The following is a 19751-nucleotide window of genomic DNA, read 5'->3' as shown; positions in this document are numbered from 1 at the left end:
AAAAAAAAAAAAAAAAAAGAATACCTGGGAGTAGGAGAAATAAATAAAAATAAATAACAAACCAAGCGTGGTGGCTCATGGCTGTAATCCCAGCACTCTGAGAAGCTGAGGCAGGAGGATTGCCTGAGCCCAGAAGTTGAGACCACGGTGGGCAACATAGAGAGACTCTGTCTCTATAAAAATTTTTAAAAATTAGCTGGGCGTTGGCCAGGCACAGTGGCTTACACCTGTAACCCCAGCATTTTGGGAGGCCGAGGCGGGTGGATCACGAGGTTAGGAGTTCGAGACCGGCCTGACCAACGTGGTGAAACCTTGTCTCTACTAAAAATACAAAAATTAGCCTGGTGTGGTGGCACCTGCCTGTAGTCTCAGCTACTGAGGGGGCTGAGGCAGGAGAATCACTTGAACTCAGGAGGTGGAGGTTACAGTGAGTGGAGATTGTGCCATTGCACTCCAGCCTGGGCAACAAAGCAAGACTCCGTAACCAAAAAAAAAAAAGAAAAAAAAGCAAAGGAATAAAGAATCACTACTCCATAGGCAGAGCAGCCCACTAGGGCTGCTGGCTGTCCATCTTTATGGTCACTTCCTGATTATATGCTAAACGAGGGGTGGATTATTCATGAGTTTTCTGGGAAAGTCGGGGACAGTTCCCAGAACTGAGAGTTCCTCATCTTTTTAGACCATATAGGATAACTTCCTGACATTGCCATGGCATCTGTAAACTGTCATGGTGCTGGTGGGAGTGTCTTTTAACATGTTAATGCAGTATAATTAGCATATAATGAGCAGTGAGGACACCAGAGGTCACTCTCCTTACCATCCTGGTTTGGTGGGTTTTGGCCAGCTTCTTTACCACAACCTGTTTTATCAGAAAGGTCTTTTTGACCTGTATCTTGTGCCAACCTCCTATCTCATCCCATGACTTAGAATGCTTTCATCTCGAGGAATACAGCCCAGTAGGTCTCAGCCCTATTTTACCCAGCCCCTATTCAAGATGGAGTTGCTCTGGTTCCAAGGCCTCTGACAAAAGGTTGAAACGTTAGAAAATGTTTAACTATACAACAATCAGGAGAAAATATAGCATAATTTTTGAAATATAATTTCAAAGTGAGGAAGTATTTTCTAGGCAGGAAATGTTAAAAGCCCCTCTCCCGCACCCACCCCCAAAAGGATGATGAAATTGACTTCATAAAAATGTTTACTTTCTGCATCGCACAGAATATCAAAAATAGAATCAAAAGACAAATGGCAAGTCTGGATACATTTGCAAAATATATCCTAAATCTGAATTTACAAAGAGCACCTAAAAACCTATTTATTTATTTATTTATTTAGAGATGGAGTCTCGCTGTGTCACCAGGCTGGAGTACAGCGGAGCGATCTCGGCTCACAGCAACCTCCACCTCCCAGGTTCAAGCGATTCTCCTGCCTCAGCCTCCTGAGTAGCTGGGACTACAGGTGCGTGGCCACCACACCCAGTTAATTTTTGTATTTTTAGTAGAGACAGGGTTTCACCATGTTGGCCAGGATGGTCTCGATCTCTTGACCTCATGATCCACCTTCCTCGACCTCCCAAAGTGCTGGGATTACAGGCGTGAGCCACCGCGCCAGGCCTAAAAACCAATTTAAACACAAATTAACAGAATATATATATTAGAAAATTGAACAAAAGAGGTGAACAGATGGAAGAAAGGAAGCTTTTAACTACATGAAAAACGTTCAACCTAACTCACAATAAAACACACATACCATTTCTAGCTGACTCAAAATTCAATTACTTTCATTTGAGAGAGACAGGAAGAACAAGGGCTTTCCTATTGGTGTGAGTGTCATTTGATACAAACTGTTTTGAAAGCAGCTGTGGCGGGTTTGGTGGGGACAGCAGGGAGGTTGGTGGGACGGGTTTGCGGAGGGCGTCTCGCTTCTTCGCCCAATCTGGTTTTGAAATTCTGGGTTCAAGCCATACTTCCACGTCGGCCTGCCAAAGTGCTGGGATTACAGGTGTGCGCCACAGCGCCCAGCCATCAATTAAATTTCTAAGACAAAAAGGCAACCCTCTTCTTGCTTGAGTTGGTACTGTGTTCTGTCCCTGACCAGGGGTGTAACCCTGGGCCATTTCTTAATCTCACACTGCTTCGTCTTCCTCGTCTGTAAAACGGGATAAATAATAATAGAGTCATTGTAAACATTAAATTAGCTACCCATGTAAGTGCCTGTTCAAGGTTTTGCTAGGATTATTTTACATATTGCCCTATCTAAAACCAAGGAACAAGGAAATCTGCTCAGCATTGTTCCTAAGACTAGATACCATTTAAGTGTTCATCAAAAGGCATAAAGAATTGTGATATATCCAAACACAGGAAGTAAAAGGATAAGCCAAGATGTATGAACGAAATAGGAAGATTTTCAGAATATTGTTGAGGAAATGGGAGCGGTACCTATGTGTGTTACCTTTGTACAAAAAGTGTCAAGTGGCTTATAAAGTAAATGTACATGTATACTGGTGAATGCATAGCCATTTTCTGAAAGGTCACAAAAGAAACAGCTAACCGTTGAAAGATGGGACGGAAACATCACTGTGAAATACGTGGGGAATTCTGAATTCTGTGCATGAAATCAATTTTTTCACAAGCTTTTTTTTTTTTTTTTTTTGAGACAGAGCCTCGCTCTGTCGTCCAGGCTGGAGTGCAGTGGCACTATCTCGGCTCACTGCAAGCTCCGCCTCCCGGGTTCACACCATTCTCCTGCCTCAGCCTCCCGAGTAGAGTAGCTGGGACTACAGGCGCCCGCCACCTCGCCCGGCTAATTTTTTTGTATTTTTAGTAGAGACGGGGTTTCACCGTGTTAGCCAAGATGGACACCATCTCCTGACCTCGTGATCCGCCCGCCTCGGCCTCCCAAAGTGCTGCGATTACAGGCGTGAGCCACTGCGCTCGGCCTCAAAAAGCATTTTTAATTTAAATAAATGCAGTATGAGGGCAGTGAACTTGGAGTTAATCAGCAAAGAGGGCGCAGCCTTCGTGATGTCCTTCGACTTAGTGGTAGCAATTTTTTGAGATGGCCCAAGCAAGGCTTAGAAGAAGGCAGGTGAGCCAAGGTGCAACACCCAGGAACCCAGAAGCCGGCTGGCCAGGCGGTGGAAAGGCGCAGGCCCAGGGGTGCGCTATGCCTCCGTGGAGCGGAGCCGCCTGCACCTCCAGAGAGGCGCCACACGGGGGCAGCCTCGGAGGCCGGCTCCGCGCCGAACGCTAAGAGGAACCCGGCTGGTGCAGGAGGCGGGGAGCAAGCCGCAGAAAACCCGTGAAACTGGGGTGCGTCGCCAGCTTCCTGGTGCAAAACCCAACACCTGGCTCACAAAATACAAATACCCCGTGGTTCCACTGGGGCTCGAACCCAGGACCTTCTGCGTGTAAAGCAGACGTGATAACCACTACACTATGGAACCTTACATGAGTTACAAGCTTCTCCACGATTTAATAATTGTTCCAAAAGACATTTTAGCACCGGGAAATGGTTATGTAGACTTGACATCCGGCGATTGTGCACAGAGAAAAACTTTCAAGAGGATTCCTCGTATTCCAGTGTTCAGAGGAAGACGACCGCGCAGAAACATTGTAGAAATGTCTGCGTCTCCAGCTTCCTGAAGCAAAACCCAAGATTGGGCTCGCAAAATGTTAATACTAAACATTTTAGAGAAAGGAAAGAAAAGAAAAAAGGTAGTCGAGGACCATACCATGGTTCCACTGGGGCTCGAACCCAGGACCTTCTGCGTGTAAAGCAGACGTGATAACCGCTACACTATGGAACCGCGTGCAAAGTTGTGATGTCTGGATTTAGTAATTCTGCATAAAGCCATGTTAGCAACGTGAGCCGAAAGGGATTTACTGCTCAGCGATCGTGAACAGAGAGACAAACTTACACTAGGATTACAGCTTTTCCAGTGTAATTCCTACCCACGCTCTCCTTAAAGACAAAGGTTCCACACTTACTCGTGGAAAGAAAGTGCCTCCCCTGATGTGTTCATCGCGGAGAGGTCATACACGTCTGGCTCTGTGGCGCAATGGATAGCGCATTGGACTTCTAGATAGTTAGAGAAATTCAAAGGTTGTGGGTTCGAGTCCCACCAGAGTCGCTTTTTGTTTGAAGGAGGGCAAACGGAAAGTTAGGCAGAGGGAATGGTTATAAAATAGATGAAACGAAAACTATCTACCATTCAAAATTTCCAGAAGGATGTGAATTGCAGCTAATTGCAGTTCCTGGTTATGTCCCTTCACTAGAAGGCGTTAAGAATCCCACTCCTCTATCGAACATTTTCTCCTTCACTTTTATGTGGCCCCAGTTTCTGGTGACGAGATAAAGAAATTAGGGAAATGTAATCAAAGTTACCAAGTTTTTTCCTCCATACTATTCTTTCATATCAGGAATAAAAGTAATTTTAAATTGTTCTGAAACTTTAGTCGCCTAGTGTTACCCGAGTTGCCTTAAAATAAAGCGTTGTTTCCGCAGTTACCAGAATGGCCGAGTGGTTAAGGCGTTGGACTTAAGATCCAATGGATTCATATCCGCGTGGGTTCGAACCCCACTTCTGGTAAAGGTTAGTTGTTTTTCTGAGCAAAAACCTTTTTTCCTAATCCTTGGCAATCCATTTTGCAAACTTAGGCGTCCAGATAATAATAACTATAGTTAATATCATTTTGCCAGAAACCTTAAACATGGCGACAGCTTCATAGTTTATGGTTTGAAAAGTAGAAAGAAAACGTCTGAAAAAAAGAAAGAAATAAAAGAAAACGTCTGGGTCCAGCTACACTACATGGGGGTGAGGGAGCACACAGAGAGAGATACAATGTGCTGCAAAAACGTTCACTCCGAGTCGACAGTTATTACTTGAGATCCTATTACGTGCCACGTACTGTTCTAAACAGTGGGGTTGTGGTGATGCAGGCATGTTTTCTTTTCTTTTCTTTTCTTTTCTTTTTTTTAAGCAAAACAACAAAAAATACAAGAGCCTCACAATCAAGACCACTGCCCAATATCACTTACATGCGTGACAGAAGAAAAATATGGTTTAAAAACAAGCAGACAGCTGGGCCCGGTGGCTCACGCCTGTAATCACAGCACTTTGGGAGGACCAGGCGGGTAGATCACCAGAGGTCAGGAGTTTGAGACCAGCCTAGCCAACATGGTGAAACCCCATCTCTACTAAAATACAAAAATTAGCCAGGCATGGTGGTGCGTGCCTGTAATCCCAGCTACTAGGGAGGCTGAGGCAGGAAGATCGCTTAAACCTGGGAAGCGGAGGTTGCAGTGAGCTGAGATGGTGCCACTGCACTCCAACCTGGGTAACAGAGAGAGACTTCGTCTCAAAAAACAAAACAAAACAAAAAAAAAGCAGACAGGGCTTGGTGCCTGGCTCACGCCTGCAATCCCAGGGCTTTGGGAGGCCAAGGCAGGAGGATTGCTAGAGGCCAGGGGTTTGAGATCAGCTTGGGCAAGAACGTGGAACACTGTCTCTATTAAAAATAATAATAATTAAAGTTAAAATTAATTAAAAATAAATAAAAACAAGTGGACAAATTGGAGAATTTGAGAGACAGCGATGTGTACTATAGAGAAAATAAAACAAGGCAGCCCAACAGAATGGCAGAACAAACTTATTCCATTTGACTATGAAAATCATTGTGCTTGACAGAAAATGTTCTTCCTCTCTCTCTCTACCCAACAAAAACTTCCAAGGACTAATTCTGACCTTCCTCCTCCACTAAAAGCCTTTCCTGACCCATCACCCTCTTTCTAACTCTCCATTCTTTCATTCAAGGACAGTTTCTGAGAGCTTTCCGTGAGGCACTGACCCAGGGATTGCAGATATACAGAGAGTACCTGTCCTCACAGCAGAAACTTTCTAGGAGGAAAACAGATTGATTAAACAGGTGTTTAATGTAGGTTCAGTGGGCACAGCAACAGAGACAGGCTCAGAGCCCAGTTCCTCACCCTGTCTGGAAAGGATCAAGCAGGGATATCTGGGGCAACTCCTGAACCCTGTTTGTAAAGATCAGCCAGAACCTTCCAAAAAAAAAAAAAAACCACTATGGAGTGCTAAATGAAATACTCACAGTTCTCTTTGTTGTTGTTCGTTTGTTTTGACACAGAGTCTTGCTCTGCCGCCCAGGCTGAAATGCAGTGGCGCCATCTCTACTCACTGCACCCTTCAGCTTACTACAACCTCTGCCAGCCGGGTTCAAGCGATTCTCTTGTCCCAGCCTCCCGAGTAGATGGGATTACCGGCGCGTGCCACCACGCTCGGCTAATTTTTGTATTTTTTGTAGAGGTGGGATTTCGCCATGTTGGTCAGGCTTCTCTCGAATTCGTGGCCTCAGGCGATCCGCCCGCCTCAGCCTACAAAAGTGCGGGGATTACAGTTGTGAGTCACCGCACCCGGCCTACTTCCCTGTGTTAAGCCGTCCATTACCACACAATTAACACTTGATACAGTTAAGAGTTTGAGACTTTTGGTCTGTGTTTGGTGCCTCTCAAGCTGGTCTGTCCTAGAACAGGAAACGCATCTTCATGCTCTTATTCATTCAAAGCTGTACTCAGTAACCAGTGTTACTCAGTTACTGTACTCAGTAACTCAGTGTACCTGGCACTTTTGTGAGAATTGGAGGTTCACCGGGCGCGGTGGCTCACGCCTATAATCCCAGCACTTTGCGAGGCCGAGGCGGGTGGATCGTGAGGTCAGGAGTTCGAGACAAGCCTGGCCAGCATGGTGAAACCCCGTCTCTACTAAAAAAACAAAAATTAACCGGGCGTGGTGGCGTGTGCCTTTAATCGTAGCTACTCAGGAGGCCGAGGAAAGAGAATCGCTTGACCCCGGGAGGCGGAGGTTGCAGTGAGGTGAGATCGCGCCACTGCACTCCAGCCTAAGCGACAGAGCGAGACTCCCGTCTCAAAAAAAAAGTGGAGGTTCAGAGGTTTGGAAAGAAACAGACCAAAGGCTAATAATCCGTGGGACTGACCTCACGAGGCACAGGCAGCTCCTTTCCAAGGGATCTGGTTTTAGTTTTCTTCCTTGAGCCGAGACTGGCCATCTGATGCGTAGGGATCCACATCTTCATTTGTGAAAACCGTACCTGTCAAATTTGTGATTTTTCAATACCAGCAACTCCCATCCAAAGCAATGAGGCATGGAGGGAGTCCCCCAGAGGAGGAAGTGTGTGATTTAACCCTTCTCTTCTGACTCTTTGTAGAGAAACTTCAAAGGAAGCTTTGATCTAAGGTGCCACCTATGCCATCCCAGAAGCATGGAATATTTTATTAATAACAAATCATATTTTTCCCTGCACTTTGCTAGGCCGTGGCAGGCGGATCACGTGAGGTCAGGAGTTCCAGACCAGCCTGGCCAACATGGTGGAACCCCGTCTCTACTAAAAATACAAAAATTAGCCGGTCATGGTGGCGGGCGCCTGTAGTCCCAGCTACTGGGGAGGCTGAGGCAGGAGAATCACTTGAACCCGAGAGGAGGAGGTTGCAGTGAGCCGAGGTCGCGCCATTGCACTCCAGCCTGGGCGACAAAAAGAAAAGAAAAGAAAAAAATCAGAACATCCTCTCACAGGTTTCATTGCCATTCCTCAAGATGTAGCCATTTTAACAGGTTGTTTTCTATCTTTATAGACCTTCTATGTATATGCAAGCAACATTTATATATAATTATATGTAGGATTAAAGGATACATGTTTATATACTCTCATATACATAATACATAAATATTTCAATTTCTTCACAAGTATTATGCCATTCACATTGTTTGGCCCATTGGTTTTGTTTTTGTTTTTGTTTTTTTCCTTAACATAACCTCTTCCCATATGGCTCTTTTTTAATCTTTCTCGATTGTTCTCCTGATGTATTTCTTTATTTAAAAATCGGAACCTTATCGTTTCCCCCACATGGTGGACTGTCACCCAGGCTGGAGTGCAGTGGGGCAATCCCGGCTCACTGTAGCCTCCGCCTCTCGGGTACAAGCGATTGTCCTGCCTCAGCCTCCCCAGTAGCTGGGACTACAGGTGTGTGCCACCACACCCAGCTAATTTTATATTTTTAGTAGAGACGGGGTTTCACCTTGTTAGCTAGGCTGGTCTCGAACTCCTGACTTCGTGATCCGCCGGCTCGGCCTCCCAAAGTGCTGGGATTACGGGCATGAACCACCGCGTCCGGCTGAATTCTCTTTGAAGGGATCCAATACCTTAAGAAATGAGAAGGCAAAGAATTTATGAAGAAGCAGGTCGAATTATAGAATTGACTGATTAGGTACGTCTGAGACCCAGCTACCAAGGTAACAGACTCCCTAAAAAGATAAAATCCATCCTGTAGCTTGCCTGATCAAAATCTTTCAATGGACGCTTCAGCTAAATGGTCAGATGCCCAAGGTTAGTAAATATTGTCATTTTCCATTTGCTATTCCCTCGGCTAGAAATTCTTTTTCCAAGTCTTCAGGTGCCCAGTAGCTATCCACAGCTCGGTTCAGGCATGATCACCCCCTGGAAAACTTGGCTTTTACTTCGGGTGCCGACCAAGTCCTCCGGTGTCCGAAAAGGCTGGCCTCCCACCACCAAAGCGCGTGACTGGGGGCTTCTGTTTTGCGCGTCTTCCAGTTCCACTGAGGGCCGAGACTTGGTCTTTGCGGCCCCAGTACTTGCTTAGTTCCGAGAGTGCGGTATGCACTCAATAAATGTCTAATCGATTCTTGGAAACCTAATTTTTCATCACTGCTTCTCCCACAAGAAGCTCTAGGACTGACTCCTCAAAGACAAAACTGGAATTAGAAATCCCGCTGTTTACCCGGAGGCCCGCTCAAATGTCTTAAATCTGGGGGGATTCCTCGTGGGAAATTCCCCTTAGGGCGCGAGGCAGGTCAGGCAGGCGGTTTACTCTTTGGGTCTTATTGTCTGTGATGGGAGAAAAGGAGAAATGAAGACTCGATTTTGCTGAACCCCTGCTCAATGTCAATTTTGCAGGTTCACCTCTCAAGAAATCAGCAAAAAGACTCAGAATTGTAATCGCGGAAAGAATGCGGCTACGTGGCCTATTTTCCCGTGGATAAATTAGGCAAGCGCGTTTCTTCAGGGGCCCGGATAGCTCAGTCGGTAGAGCATCAGACTTTTAATCTGAGGGTCCAGGGTTCAAGTCCCTGTTCGGGCGGATGCTATTTTGGTTTCCAACCTAAATGGATTTGGGCGAGGTTGAGCAAAAGGAACGTTATGCAAAACTCGTTTGGGTTGCCCCCTCCTTGAGGGAAACTAAAACTTGCTAGTGGGTTTTTGCCGGAAAAAGTGAAACATGTGGAAAGTGCCAAGAAACTTTCTCTTCCAGCCTCAGGCTTTTCTTTTCCAACCTTTATACGTTGCTTTGTCTTAGGATATTTTTTCTTTTAAATTGCGTTTATTTTATATTCAAAACAGATCAATAAACACACTTGTCGTCAGAGTCACAATAGTAATATTCTTGGCAAGAATTGTGCAGTTTTTGGCACCGAGGAATGTTTTCAGGCACTTTTTGTTGAAAGTGCGATGAGGAAACTGAGATTCAAGAAATATTTCAGGCCGGGCGCGGTGGCTCAAGCCTGTAATCCCAGCACTTTGGGAGGCCGAGACGGGCGGATCACGAGGTCAGGAGATCGAGACCATCCTGGCTAACATGGTGAAACCCCCGTCTCTACTAAAACATACAAAAAACTAGCCGGGCGAGGTGGCGGGCGCCTGTAGTCCCAGCTACTCGGGAGGCTGAGGCAGGAGAATGGCGGGAACCCGAGAAGCGGAGCTTGCAGTGAGCTGAGATCCGGCCACTGCACTCCAGCCCGGGGCCACAGAGCGAGACTCCGTCTCAAAAAAAAAAAAGAAAGAAAAGAAAAGAAATATTTCAAATGAACACAAGTGAAGACACAAGATTCCTATATCTCCAACTCGACAAAGTCCTTCACCAGATTCTTCATGCTCCGGTGGGTCCCTGACTTGTGTCTCTTGCGGTAAAGACTAATGCTTTTGCTTTTGGACACTGCCCTCATGTCTGTAGTAGATTAAAAAAACGTGCAGCCCCAGAGAGCTGACTACACTGGTGATCAAACCCAAGACCTTCCTCCTGTGGAACAAGAGTGTTGGCCACCTCAATAAAAAATCTTGTGCCACGTATTGCCATTTAACATCCAACAATATAAATAGGGCGATTACGGAATTGGGAAGAAATCGCTCTACGACTTCTGATTCCTTTGAGAGGCTTAAGCTCATTATGCATCCTCATAATGACTTTTGACTTCTGATTTCTTGAGAAGCTGATTCTTTGCATCCTTATACCTTACTAAATACTATCGTCTCATTAGTTGGTGCCCGCTTAGGAGACAAGGAGAACAGCTGTCTCTGGTTGTGTATGGCGTAGGGTAAACGTGCACGGGGACTGGGGAGGGATGCGAGCCTCCAGAGAGGCTAAGAAGTGGACTATAACCCTGTGTGTTCAAAGCGGTTAAGCCAACAAAAAGCTCTGCCGAAACCCGGGATCGAACCAGGGACCTTTAGATCTTCAGTCTAACGCTCTCCCAACTGAGCTATTTCGGCAAAGACATGAGAACATCCCGCCCTGTCAAGGAAATTTAAAAGGAAAAAAAAAGAAGATGAAACCGGGCGCAGTGGCTCATGTCTGTAATGCCGGCGCTTTGGGAGGTTGAAGTGGGTGGATCACCTGAACTCAGAAGTTCGAGACCAGACTGGCCAACATGGTGAAACCCTGTCGCTACTAAAAATGCAAAAAAAATTAGCCGGGCGTGGTCGCACGAGCCTGTAATCCCAGCTACTCAGGAGGCTGAGGCAGGAGCATCGCTTGAACCAGAGAGGCGGAGGTTGCTGTGAGCCAGGATGGCGCCATTGCACTCCAGCCTGGGCGACAAGAGCGACACTCCGTCTCAAAAACAAACAAAAAAAATCCTGTTTCCTCCCACTTCCAGCCTTTTAGTTCTTCATTTCACCTTCCAAACTGTATTATTTTTAGCCCTGAGGTTTTAAGAACAATCAGTGAGAAAATTAATTCCTTTCATGTGAGGAAACTTTCGCGTTCTACCTTTTTCTAGGCCACATTGTATTGTCTTTCTCATGCTTTCTCTCTTCCCAGAGCCCTAATAAGAGTTAAGAACCGCCGCTTTCTAAGAACCTACTGTGTGTCCAGCAGGAATCTACAGCGTTGCATTCTATCCCGTCCTCCCCCACGCCTGCCTTTAATTGATATAATATACAAATTTTTAAATGAGTTACTAATGTGCCACCAATCACCCAGAACTATTTGGGAGGCTCCAAAGCATCAAAGGAGGAACACCATGGCTGGAGAAGGAATGAACTGGAGGAGGGAAAGGAGGAAAGACTGGGGGAGCCCAGAGCTCTCCACCCTTGTCCTCACGCCCCAGCCTGGTCCGTTCTTGCTCATTCAGAAATTTGTTGGAGTAAAGAGATTCCTCTTTTCAAGACAGCCAAAAGTGGAACTGATCGCTTTCGAAGGGACTCCCTCAGGAAGAAGGAGAAAAATTCGAGAAACTTACCTGTTTCTCTCCCTGGAATGCCTTCTGACCCCCGTGATTAACTTTCCGCAATAAAGAAACTCGCCTCGCCCACCCAGCCCACTCTTCCTACGAGCAGCGAGGATCGCTGTCCCTCCAGCACATACCAATCAACTCAAGTCACCTGAATATGGGCATATTGGGCACACATTTCTTTGTAATGGTTCCTCTCCTGTTACAATATGTATCTGTTGTTTCATCCCTAGATAGAAAACCCTTTAAGAATTATGGTAACAGTGTTAAAGCTCTTTTAGAATTTGTTTAGCAGGTTTTCTGGTTTTCAGAGGAAAATAAAATAAAAACAATAATTATAATAATGGCTACCGTGTTTTGAATGCTTGCTTGTAGGCTATTAAGCACAGTACATGCATTGTTATCCCATTTAATTATCACAAGCTTATGAGATGGAAGCTATTATTATTCCCTTTCTGCAGGGGAAGCTGAGCTCTAGAGAAGGGGGAGGTAATGCTGGGATCTGTGTGCACCACAGTAGAGCATTCCTGTGGGCAGGGTGAAGGCGCTGCCTCACAATAGGGTGCTGTCTCCATCCTGGCCTTTCTCCACTAATGAGGACTCACTGGGCACCATAGTCCACCAGCTAAGAGGGCAGCCCCTTACACGTTCAGCCCACATCCCCATCCTGTCAATGAGGAGATCAAGACCGACTTTCTTCTGTTGCCTGGCTGAAGCCAGGAAGGCTCCATTATTAGCCAAGCAAGGGATGCAACCGGTCCTTTCACCTCACAGGGAAAATTAACTCACCTTGATTACCTTACATTCCAAAAACCTCTGCAGGAGCCGGGTGTTTCTCCCACACCCCACCTTTTTTTTTTTTTTTTTTTTTTTGAAACAGAGTCTCGCACTGTCGCCCGGCTGGAGTACAGTGGCATGATCTCGGCTCACTGCAACCTCCGCCTCCCGTGTTCAAGTGATTATCCTGCCTCAGCCTTCCGAGTAGCTGGGGTTACAGGCGCCGGCTACCACACCCAGCTAATTTTTTTGTATTTTTACTGCAGACGGAGCGTCACCATATTGACCAGGCTGGTCTCGAACTCCTGACCTTGTGATTCGCCCGCCTCGGTCTCCCAAAGTGCTGGGATTACCTGTTTCCCTTTATAATTTGTAGTAGGGGAGAAGTAACGTTTCATTTTTCCCATTTCAGTCCCTTGAATACACTGTCTCTTAATATGCACCCTCTTTCTCCCACCAGAAGCTGCTGTCTCCACCTCAACTTCTTCCTGTGTTCAGATCACATTTTTGAGAGGGGAGTCGGGGGTGGATTTGACCTGTTTTAACGAGAGGAATGGCTCTGTCTGGGGCTTCAGTTTCTAGATCATCTCTTCCTTTTTATGGTACATAAAACTCTTTCCTAAGGTAGTAAGGAGGGCTGGAAAGGTGCAGGATCCCAACCATATTCCTCAGGCACCCAATCAGAGAGAACCCAAGAGGGAAGGTCAGCAGGAGCCGTCACAGGGGAGCGAAGAGAGGCTGTCACTGGCGGGGCGGGGGGGGGGGGGGGGGGGAGGGGGCGGTCCTTGATATATCCGCTGTTGGGATACAGCAGCTCGGCGGCTGGCTACAGAATAATCTGCCTATTTCAGCCCCCAAAGCGATGGACTGGAAGTTTCCTGTACACCTCTGCACAAAGGCCTATCCCCATAGTGGCCCCAGGTTTACCATCCTATAAGCGATTGGGGTCGCAGTTCACACAATTCAGGACTTCATTGCCTTCTTTTGCAGTGGGTTAACAAACAAAAGACCCTAAAATTGGTTCTCATTCTTTTTAATGAAGAAAAACGAAGGCCGCCCGAACAGGGACTTGAACCCTGGACCCTCAGATTAAAAGTCTGATGCTCTACCGACTGAGCTATCCGGGCTCGCGAGAAAGACAGTGCTTCCATTAATGAAGACTGTGTTATCATTATGCCGCGAACTAATGGGCACGACGATGAACGAGTTACTGGGTTCTTTTGTGTGTGATCCAATCCAATTCCGATGCAGAAATCCTGCGAGGACTGGAAGGAGGCGAAGTCGGGCGTGGGGACGAAGGGTGATTAGCTTGTTCTTTGGCAGCTGAACACAGATTTGTTAAATAAAGCACGCTCTCCTTATATTTAGAGACTGCTCGGCAAACGCGAACCCTCAGTTCTGCAAAACCGAGCAGGGGAGAGAAAAAGCCGCCCACGAATTGAACTGTCTGCACCGCCTACGCGTGTCTTAGCCCTGAACCCAAAGCGCATCTGATCAGAGACCACAGTTCAGTGCTTAACGACATCGGGCTGCCCCTTCCGAGAAGACGCCACTTCGTGATTCCTTGCCCCCATCCCAGGTGCCCACCTCCAAAATGTAGCGCGAAGCAGATTAGCTGAAAAGAGATGACGGGTGGTAGCCACAGCCCTCCGGCGATCTGGTGAACGCGCTCCGGGCTCACCCCGCCCCCACGGCCCCGGCCTCGACGCACGCGCAGCTCTGTCGCAGCTCGCGAGCCGGCCCGCCCCTCCCACTTCTTCCCTCTACACGCAGCTATTTTCTGCCGACAGACATCAAGAACTTTCAGTCCTCTAGGCCTCGCACGTGCTGTCCCATCGCTAACTGAAATGTCACCTTCCTTTGAACTCCTTTCCCCTCGTTGACTCCAAGCACCTGTAGAGAAGGAAAAATAATCTTCCCTCTACCAGTTTGAGTTCTCAGCCGGACTCCTGTAACAACAGACAGAATGAAGACAAAAACAAAACAGAAGTGTATTAATGTGTGGGACATACCCAGGAAATGAGTAATTGCAAAGGTGTGGCTGAGAACTCCATTTTATACAGCATCGTCAACAAAGAACAATACGTTTTTGGAGAAGTGACAACACAAAGGAAAAGGACCTTAAAGGGCGGGCGCCGTGGCTCACACCTGTAATCCCAGCACTTTGGGAGGCCGAGGCGGGCGGATGACCTGAGGTCAGGAGTTCGAGACCAGCCTGACCAACATGTGGTGCAACCCCGTCTCTACTAAAAATACAAAAATTAGCCGGGCGTGGTGGCGCGCGCTTGTAATCCCAGCTACGCAGGAGGCTGAGGAAAGAGAATCGCTTGAACCTGGGAGGCAGATTGTGCCACTGCACTCCAGCCTGCACGCTTTGAGACAGAGCGAGACTCTGTCTCAAAGAAAAAAAGAAAAGAAAAAAGAAAAGGACCTCGGGCCTCTAGGGACAGCAAACTGTGGGAAAGCAAATATGTGGGAAATTAATTTTAGGTAGATAAATGCAGGTTCCTAAAGCTTGTTAAATATACTCCGCTGGTCCCGTGTCCAAGCTGTTAAGGGTCTAAAGTTATCTTAGGTTATCAACCTTTGTCCTTCCTGGTAGAGAAGGGAGGAAGAACGCCTTTGTAAATGTATATCCTGCTTTTAGGCAGATAGGGGGAGGCTACGGAGCTTTATTTCAATCAGCTTCTTACCAATTGCCTTTAGCGCAAAATAATCTTTAGGCCGGAGTGGCATATTTTGGGGTGGTATATACTGCTACCTTTTACACCTTTGAGAATGCAGCTTGGCCAAAGCAGTGGTTCATGCCTGTAATCCCAGCGCTTTGGAGGCCGAGGCGGGCCAATCACTTGAGGTCAGGAGTTTGAGATTAGCCTGGCCAACATGGTGAAACCTGGTCTTTATCAAAAAATACAAAAATTAGCAGAGTGCAGTGGCGCCCGCCTGTAGTCCCAGCTACTCGGGAGGCTGAGGCAGGAGAATCACTTGAACCCGGGAAATGGAGGTTGCAGTGAGCCGAGATGGCCTTTAATCAATGCTTTAATAGAGAAATATACAAGACCTTTGGTAACCCAGAGGAATGACTAGAAGGAAGGCAGAGTAGCACCTTGCAGGGGTGGAAAAGGCATTAGAACTGTGCCTTGAAAGGTGAGTAGGAGTGTGCAGACATGCAGGAAATGTGATTCAGCCAGAGATACCGAGTCTTCTTCTCTGAGCTTGAATTCCAAATACTTCTCACCAGGATTCAGGCTGAAAACCAGACAGGGCTTGCCTTTTTAGGGCAAAGGCTAGGCCCAACATTTCCTAGGAATATGCCTCCCACTTTTGGTCCCAAGGCGGTTGGCTTTTGCTCAGAGCAATAGTAACAATCTCATTCTTCACTCTTACGGGTGTGTAAATAACACTTTAAAGCATGTTGTCAGGTTCTCCAAATAAATGGAACCAATAGGACAGAGACAGATAGAAACAGAGGTAGAGACAGATTATTTTAAGAGCTTGGTTCACACATTGTGGGGGTCAGCAAACCCAAAACCTGTAGGGCAGACTAACGGTTTGAAAATTTAGATAAGAGTTAAGGTTGCCATCTTGAGTTTAAATTCAGCAGGGCAGGCCAGGTGCGGTGGCTCGTGCCTGTAATCCCCACACTTTGGGAGACGGAGGCGAGTGGATGACCTGAGGTCAGGATTTCCAGACCAGCCCGGCCAAAATGGTAAAACCCCGTCTCTACTAAAAATACAAAAATTAGCTGGGCATGGTGGCACACACTTGTAGTCCCAGCTACTTGGGAGGCTGAGGCAGGAGAATCTCTGGAACCCAGGAGGCAGAGGTTGCAGTAAGCCCAGATCACACCACTGCACTCCAGCCTGGGTGACAGAGCAGGACTCCCTCTCACAAAAAGTAAATAAATAAATAAATTCAGCAGGGCAGTAAGCTGGACACTCAGGAAAGCAGGTTTTCTATACCAGAGTTTTTTTTGTTTGTTTCTGTTTGACATGGAATCTTGCTCTGTTGCCCAGGCTGGAGTGCAGTGGCATAATCTCGGCTCACTGTAACCTCCACCTCTCAGGTTCAAGCGATTATTCTGCCTCAGCCTCCCAAGTAGCTAGGATTACAGGCATGCGTCACCATGCCGGGCTAATTTTTGTATTTTTAGTAGAGATGGGATTTCACCATGTTGGCCAGGCTGGTCTCGAACTCCTGACCTCAGGTGATCAGCCTGCCTTGGCCTCCCAAAATGCTGGGATTACAGGCATGAACCACCGTGCCCAGCCTATAGCCAAGTTTTTAGGAGAATTCCTTCTTCTTCAAAAACTCCAGTCTTTGTTCTTTAAAGGCTTCAGCTGATTTAACAAGGCACATTACCAAGGGTAATCTTCTTTACCTGGAGTCTACTGATTTAAATGTTAATCACATTTAAAAAACACCTTCATTGCCAGGGGCTGTGACTCATACCTGTAGTCTCAGCACTTTGGAATGCCGAGGGCAGGTGTATCACTTGAGCTCCCGAGTTCGAGACCAGCCTGGGCAACATGGCAAAACCTCGTCTCAATACCAAAAATACAAAAAATTAACTGGACGTGATGGTGCGTACCTGTAGTCCCAGCTACTCGAGAGGCTGAGGCCAAAGAATGACTTGAGGCCCAGGAGGTCGAGGCTGCAGTGAACTGTGATGGCACCACTGCACCCCCACCCCTGAGCAACAGAACAAGAACCTGTCTCAAAAGAAACAAACAAACAAACCGAAAACACCTTCCTAGTAACATCTAGAATGGTGTTCGACCAAACCTCATGAAAAGTTTAATTCTCTAGTCTAATAGATGATCACTTGGGGTTTCTTCTTATTGATCATCATTGAAATTTTTTTTTTTTTTTTTTTTTTTTTTGAGACGGAGTCTTGCTCTGTCGCCCAGGCTGGAGTGCAGTGGCCGGATTTCAGCTCACTGCAAGCTCCGCCTCCCGGGTTCACGCTATTCTCCTGCCTCAGCCTCCGGAGTAGCTGGGACTACAGGCGCCCGCCACCTCGCCCGGCTAGTTTTTTTGTATTTTTTAGTAGAGACAGGGTTTCACCGTGTTAGCCAGGATGGTTTCGATCTCCTGACCTCGTGATCCGCCCGTCTCGGCCTCCCAAAGTGCTGGGATTACAGGCTTGAGCCACCGCGCCCGGCCCATCATTGAATTTTCAAGAGCCCCTCATCAAAATACATCTTTCCACCCAAGAACTCAACGATTTTGGGGGTGAAGCCCCATATCAGATAGCATATTGGCAAACATTAACAGAAAGGGGACGGGGTATAAATAGGCCTAAAAACCATATGGCTGGTTTCATTTTGCCTTTTACCACACTGTGAGTTCTTAGAATGTGACACATGGATCTCCTTCCTCTCTCTCTCCATGGTCCAGCCTTGCTAAAAAGAAGGCACCCCCTAAGTGTATTATTCCATTGCCTTGCCTTAAGTGGAGTGGCTCAATGGCTCATCTGCTTTTTTTTTTTTTTTTTAGACGGAGTTTCGCTCTTGTTGCCCAGGCTGGAGTGCAATGGCGCAATCTTGGCTCACGGCAACCTCTGCCTCCTGGGTCCAAGCAATTCTCCTACCTCAGCCTCCTGAGTCGGTGGGATGACCAGCATGCGCCACCGCGCCTGGTTAATTTTGTATATTTAGTAGAGACGGGGTTTCTCCATGTTGGTCAGGCTGGTCTTGAACTCCCGACCTCAGGTGATCCGCCCACCTCAGCCTCCCAAAGTGCTGGGAATACAGGAGTGCGACACTGTGCCCAGGTGTGGTTCATCATCTTTTTTTTTTTTTTTTTTTTGAGGCGGAGTCTCGCTCTGTCGCCCGGGCTGGAGTGCAGTGGCCAGATCTCAGCTCACTGCAAGCTCCGCCTCCCGGGTTTGCCATTCTCCTGCCTCAGCCTCCCGAGTAGCTGGGACTACAGGCGCCCGCCGCCTCGCCCGGCTAGTTTTTGTATTTTTAGTAGAGACGGGGTTTCACCGTGTTCGCCAGGATGGTCTCGATCTCCTGACCTCGTGATCCGCCCGTCTCAGCCTCCCAAAGTGCTGGGTTTACCGCGCCCGGCGTGGTTCATCATCTTAATGAGGCTTTCTACCGGAATTCAATCCAGATCCTCCGAGTTCCACTGACATCCACCTCCATGCCGGACCAGGGTGGACAACTCTGGAAGCCTAGAGACAGATGGGATGGCCGATTCCTGGGGTGTTTCCCAGTGATCTCTGCCAGGAGCTTCTCTATTAGTGTTGATAACAAATTAGCCAATGGATACAAACCCATTTTGTAAACTGCCAGGTGTTGAAGATCCAACGGTGTCCTCTGAAATCCAGTTCTTCCTGCGTACAGTGTCTGGATATCTTTGCTGGGGCGGAGAGGGTGGTGCATAGAGCTCAGAGGGGTGCGAGGATATGATGTACAAGTGACTTGCAATTTGGCACGTAAAAACACAGGACGTCCTGTTAAATCCAGTTTCACAGAAACAAGTATATACTTTGTATGTTCCATGCAATATTTGGGACATGTTTACACTCAAAAGTATTTGTTGTTTCTCTGAAATTCAAATTTTGGCCAGGTTCAGTGGCTCGCGCCTGTAATCCCAACACTTTGAGAGGCTGAGGCGGGCGGATGACCTGAGGTCAGGAGTTCGGGACCAGCCTGGCCAACATGGTGAAACCCTGTCTCTACTAAAAATACAAAAATTAGCCGGGCGTAGCGGCAGGCACCTGTAATCCCAGCTACTCGGGGTGGCTGAGGCAGGATAATCACTTGAACCGGAAGCGGAGGTTACAATGAGCTGAGATCCCGACACTGCATTCCAGGGAGCAAGACTCCGTCAAGAAAGAAAGAAAGGAGAGAAATTAATTGGACGTCCTGTATTTGGTCTCCTAACCCTAGTGTAGATTTAAACCAGAAAGGGCTTCCAATCCCTGTCTCCCACCCCACCCAAGAGCTGTTCTAGGATCATTGCTATTGTTTTTGTTTTCTTTTTTAAAGACGGAGTTTCACCGTGTTGGCCAGGCTGGTCTCGAACTCCTGACCTCAAGTAATCCGTCCATCTCGGCTTCCCAAAGTGTTGGGATTACAGGCATGAGCCACTGCACCCGGCCCCGGCCCTCGTGGTTAAACAGCTGAAGGAAGCCCGTGCGCCTAACGCTTTCGAGAACTTCTTTGGCCGAGAGGGGGCCGGGCTGTTACCATTCCCGGCGAGCCCGCGACCAAGCAGGCGACGGAGGCGGCGCAGGCCGAGAGCTCCCACCCCTCTGACACTGAGAGAAAGGTTGCAGCGCCCACGGCTGCCTATAACCCAAAAGAAGAGGAGCGGGATGCGGGGTCCAGGGTTGCTCAAGAAAGTGAGCTGTGCGCAGTGCTCCGGGAGAGCTCGTCTCAAACCAGGCCCCAAGTCAGGG

The 19751-nt window shown here is 47.5% G+C and overlaps 8 non-coding genes across 8 annotated transcripts; 4 read left to right on the top strand and 4 right to left on the bottom strand.

The window, feature by feature from the left end:
• Window positions 1-3372: 3372 nt before the first annotated feature.
• Window positions 3373-3445, bottom strand: TRNAV-UAC. The gene has a single exon. It is a non-coding gene; the product is annotated as a tRNA-Val (tRNA).
• Window positions 3446-3735: 290 nt separating this feature from the next.
• On the bottom strand, window positions 3736-3808 carry TRNAV-UAC. Its single transcript has one exon. It is a non-coding gene; the product is annotated as a tRNA-Val (tRNA).
• A 238-nt stretch (window positions 3809-4046) lies between these two features.
• Window positions 4047-4132, top strand: TRNAR-UCU. Its single transcript is given in 2 exon segments — window positions 4047-4083; window positions 4097-4132. It is a non-coding gene; the product is annotated as a tRNA-Arg (tRNA).
• Window positions 4133-4508: 376 nt separating this feature from the next.
• TRNAL-UAA lies at window positions 4509-4591 on the top strand. The gene has a single exon. It is a non-coding gene; the product is annotated as a tRNA-Leu (tRNA).
• A 4528-nt stretch (window positions 4592-9119) lies between these two features.
• TRNAK-UUU lies at window positions 9120-9192 on the top strand. The gene has a single exon. It is a non-coding gene; the product is annotated as a tRNA-Lys (tRNA).
• Window positions 9193-10525: 1333 nt separating this feature from the next.
• On the bottom strand, window positions 10526-10598 carry TRNAF-GAA. The gene has a single exon. It is a non-coding gene; the product is annotated as a tRNA-Phe (tRNA).
• A 1223-nt stretch (window positions 10599-11821) lies between these two features.
• LOC117081841 lies at window positions 11822-11882 on the top strand. The gene has a single exon (XR_004436317.1). It is a non-coding gene; the product is annotated as a U7 small nuclear RNA (small nuclear RNA).
• A 1509-nt stretch (window positions 11883-13391) lies between these two features.
• On the bottom strand, window positions 13392-13464 carry TRNAK-UUU. The gene has a single exon. It is a non-coding gene; the product is annotated as a tRNA-Lys (tRNA).
• Window positions 13465-19751: the final 6287 nt, after the last annotated feature.

Source organism: Trachypithecus francoisi, unplaced genomic scaffold, assembly GCF_009764315.1.
Source record: "Trachypithecus francoisi isolate TF-2019V2 unplaced genomic scaffold, Tfra_2.0 Lachesis_group8, whole genome shotgun sequence".
NCBI classification, from domain to species: domain Eukaryota; kingdom Metazoa; phylum Chordata; class Mammalia; order Primates; family Cercopithecidae; genus Trachypithecus; species Trachypithecus francoisi.
Note: the sequence above shows the minus strand (reverse complement) of the source record. Positions and strands in the feature narration are given on the sequence as shown.